This window comes from Coenobita brevimanus, chromosome 60, assembly GCF_032717465.1.
Source record: "Coenobita brevimanus isolate Jiangsu-jjx chromosome 60, ASM3271746v2, whole genome shotgun sequence".
Lineage (NCBI taxonomy): Eukaryota > Metazoa > Arthropoda > Malacostraca > Decapoda > Coenobitidae > Coenobita > Coenobita brevimanus.
In genome coordinates this window covers 4,536,569-4,541,147 of record NC_137013.1, presented here as the reverse complement: position 1 = coordinate 4,541,147, position 4,579 = coordinate 4,536,569, and the positions used below count along the sequence as shown (strand labels likewise).

General features: G+C 41.7%; 1 pseudogene; it reads right to left on the bottom strand.

The window, feature by feature from the left end:
* Nucleotides 1-3,250: 3,250 nt before the first annotated feature.
* Nucleotides 3,251-3,369, bottom strand: LOC145403418 (5S ribosomal RNA; annotated as a pseudogene).
* Between the last annotated feature and the right edge of the window lie 1,210 nt (nucleotides 3,370-4,579).

The following is a 4,579-nucleotide window of genomic DNA, read 5'->3' as shown; positions in this document are numbered from 1 at the left end:
TCGGCCATTAACTTCAAATGAAAAAAGAAAAAAAAAACATTTTTCGTTTCCGCTAAGAACACACTCCCAAAAGTATAAGCATACATTAAATAGTTCTGCTGCTGGTCAGCCATCAGTTGTGAGGCATTCTGGCATCAGTAAGAACATCCTTCGCAACTGGAATGTACAAGTTCAGTCCGCCTTCAAGCGTAAACCCTCTAACGTTACATAGTGATATGAGAGACAGCACCAGCGTACTCATATTTCACCTACGGGTGTGGTGACGTTACTTAATGACGGGCTTATCTTGGCTTTGTCATCGCGTGCCTCTCATCCTCACACCACCTTCTTCACATCCACACATCTGCCTTACTGGTATCCATCACCGCTGAAATCATGTGTTAAGTCATCGGTTTCATGATGAGCAAAAGTAAAAATGACTGGATATGACGGGAAGTGAAAGTCACTTATATTCATCTCTTCTTTAGATCAGTGTAGTAAAAACAGGTGTTGAAAATATGTTAAATGATTTGTACATTTAAGAGAAACTCAGGTATCACATGCGAAGAGAATGAAATGGCATAATACAAAAGAGGAAATTACTGGAGAGAGTAAGGGTGCGTCCAGACTGACAACGGGAAGCCGAGGTCTTGTCAGCCCTGTGATTGGACAGAGAAAGAATGGTGATGACGATGTTTGAGTTAACGTGGGGATGATTACGATAATTTGAGAGTATAGGAAGTGGTGATGCTGCTAGAGTGAGGATGGCGGTAGTGGTGGTGTGAAAATGAGGATGGTGGTGTTTTGAGAGTGAAGGGGTGGTGGTGGTATTGTGAAAATGGTTATGATTTTTTTTTTTTTTTTTTAATGCGAGGAAGAAGGAACCAAAGGCCATGAGCCCGCAGTAACAGTTCCCTCCAAGAGAAAAACAAAATACAATAGAGAGCCAAATTCAAGATCCGATCATTTTGAGATGCCTGGACACACTGCGTTTGAAAGACTGGAGATCATAGGCAGCAGGAAATACAGATAGAGGGAGACAGTTCCAGAGCTGACCTGTTGCATAAATGAAAGACTGGGAGTAACGGTTAACTCTTGCATTAGAGAGTTGGACAGAAAAGGGATGAGAGTTTGCTGCCAGACGGGTGCTACGCGCCCGTCGTAGAGGTGGAGGAATGCAAGCAGACAGTTCAGAGGAGCAGTGACCATTAAAGTAGCGATAGAAAAGAGATAAAGATGCAACAGTGCGGCGAAGAGACAGAGGTTGAAGGGAGTCAGTAAGAGGAGGAGAGTTAATGAGACGAAAAGCCTTTGACTCCACCCTATTGAGAAGAACTGTATGTGAGGAGCCTCCCCACACATGAGAGTTGTACTCCACACAGGGGCGGATAAAACCCCTGTATAGAGTCAACAATTGTGCAGGGGTAAAGAAAGAGCGGAGTCAGATGATATGAGAGGAAGAGTGCTAGTGATTGTAGTGACGTGAGGTGTGGGATGATGGTGTGTGGGGGTAGTGGTGCACATGGCGGGAAAATAAGGAGTGGGAATGAGGGTGGAAGTGATGTGTGTGTGGGTTTGGGGGGAGAAGTATGATGGTTGCTTGAGAATGAGGGTGGTACTGTGAGAGTAAGGATGAAGGAGGAGTAAGACTGACGGTGGTAGTGGTGTGAGACTGAGGGTAGTGATGGTGGTGTGAGTGAAGGTAATGGTGGTGTGAGAGTGAAGCTAACGGTGGTGGTGTGACGCTAACAATGGTGGTGTGAGAGTGAGGCTGGTGATGATGGTGTGAGAATGAGGATGGTGATGTGGTGTAAGAGTGAGGATGGAGATGGTGGTGTGAGAGTGAAGGTGTTGGTGATGGTGTAAGAATATTGGTAATGGTGACAGTGCAAGAGTGAGGGTAGTGATGGTGGTGTTAGAGTGGGTGTGTTTAGGATGGTAGGGCGAGAGTAATGGTCGTTATGGTATATGGCAGGGGTGCACAGGAGGCAGTGAACTGGTACAGATGAGTACAATATCTATGTATCTATCTATCTGTCTATCTGTATCTATATCTACATCTATCTATCTGTCTATATACTCGTATATATATATATCTGTATCTATTTATCTATCTATCTATCTATTTATTTATCTATCTATCTATCTAACTACTATATAGGATCAGAAGTGCGCCCTTTCAGTTAACAGAGTACCATGGAATTTTATGGGTGTTGTAGAGTGTCTTCTTTGAGACACATGATATCAAAAGGAAGGAATCTGTATGTGTATGTAGCGGTTGTGCATCAAAGGCGACTGATAGCAAACCCTTCTCTGTTTTCTCCTATTTTCTCTATACTCACTATAAGACAGTGATTCAGAGTGCATCAGTAGTGTGCTACTGGGATTGAGCGAGACTGAATGCGTAAGAGGCTGCGAGACAGAGTAAGAGTGGAACTGCATGAACGAAAGAGTATGCAAGAGTGAGAGTAACTCCCTGTAGTTTGCTTTTATGAACACTCTCACCTCAGCCCGCCTCCCCTCCTCACAGGGAAGCCAGAGAGGTTTTCAAAGGGTTATGTAAGCAGCAGTGAACCCTGGAAGGTCGCATGTCAAGGCCAGACTATGACGGGCGAAAGCGAGTATGGCGGGTGAGATACAATTCTTACAAACTTGCTCTTTTTGAGGCTTAACATCACTTCTTCATGCTTCCTTCTTAAAAAGTAACACCCACAAAACCGGCTAAGAAACACCTGTGATATTCTCTAGCTCAGCAGGCAGTCACCGTAGTGAGTAGCAATGTGTATCTATAAAAAATAAAAATCAGAATCTAAAAGTAAATTGGCGAGTAACATTTCATCTTTTCATTAACTCATCAGGCTGCCTTGCAAACATTCATGATGGAATATTTTTACTCCCTTATAGCGTAAGCTTCAACAATGAATACAAAAAGTATGAGCTGGACTGAAAGTTCAATTCAGCCACCACGTCACTATCTCGTGCCCTGAAACATACCTGGTAAGAATCTCTTTACGTCATAATCCTCTATCAGTGCTAAACCTGCAACACCACACTCTTACCCAACCCCTTGAACGATTCATAAAATTGATACAGACAATGTAGACAAATAAATCAATACCTAATTTCATTCAATGTGTAAACATTAATACTTTCATTCATTGCCAGAAGCCATGTAACCCAAACGGGGTGGCCAAGGGCTTAGAGTTAATTGTTTTACAGGGAGGGGCACTAATCCTCCACCAACCCCACTTGACACGTAGGGAGAACGTTATGCTAACAGGATCTGGTGTTCCCAGGCGGTAACCCATCCAAGTACTAACCAGACCCAACGTTGCTTAACTTCGCTGATCGGACGGGAAGCTGTGTACTCAGCGTGGTATGGCCGTTGGCTGAACAGATTTATTATAAAATGACTTCATTTAGCCGACAGATAATCCCACCGTCTAACCATATGCATATATTTTCATTCTAATTGTCACACACACACACACACATACATATATATATATATATATAGATATATATATAGATATATATATATATAGAAAATATATATATATATATATATATATATATATATATAGAGAGAGAGAGAGAGAGAGAGAGTGAGTGAGTGTGTATGTGTGTGTCCTGGGACTTGATGTACTAATTTAGGTTGATTTCTGAGCTCAGCCTAAAATATCAATATTTTATTTACGTATTACTGTGTTTGCATATTACAAGGTATTTAAATTTGAATGATAGTAATGAGAGAGAATATCAATTGCCACCACGAGTTTCCATCCTTTATATTGTTTATTGCTTTATTTTTATTACGGATAACAAAACAATAATCTGCAAATGAATGTCAGGGAAAAGAAATTGACAAAGAGGAGAATAGACAACAGAATATTCTGGGCAATTCTCCGTTCTTTCAGTAATAAAGTTAACAAGTTATCACCCATTCCCCGACTAAATTTGGAAACGAAATACATGACCCGCGTGGAAAGATGAACATCCTTGCCAGCACATTCGCCAAAATTTCTACATCAGAGGAAGTCAGTCAGAACGTCCTGGCACTGGAATTTGACTCCTGAGATTGCTCCACCTAAGATACAGACTAGAAACGTAAAATCCATCTTTGACAATTTGCCTGCTGACAAAGCTCCAGGGCCATATGGAATTCCTCCAATCGTTTTGAAAAAGTGCTCCTCAGAACTTGCTCCTGTTCGGGTACATTATTCATATTATGCATACGTACTTATCCATGCATCGGTTCTTGGAAAGAAGCCAGTATCCATCCATTGCCTAAGAAAGGACGTTCCTCTGACCCCTCTAACTGCAGAACAACAGCTATCACATCTTCTCTTGGTAATAGTATTTGAGACTGAAATTAATAATTACATTGTTAAACATCTTGAATCCAACAGCTTATTTCATGACAGACAGTATGATTTTCGCCACGGAAGACCCACTGTTGATATAAACAGTCTCAACTCATACCATCCATCAGTTAATTGACCGACATGGAAAAACCCAGGCAGTAACCCTTGATATTTCTAAAGTTTTTGACAGCGTGTGACACCGTTCCCTGCTATCCAAGCTCCCTTGCTATGCCTTA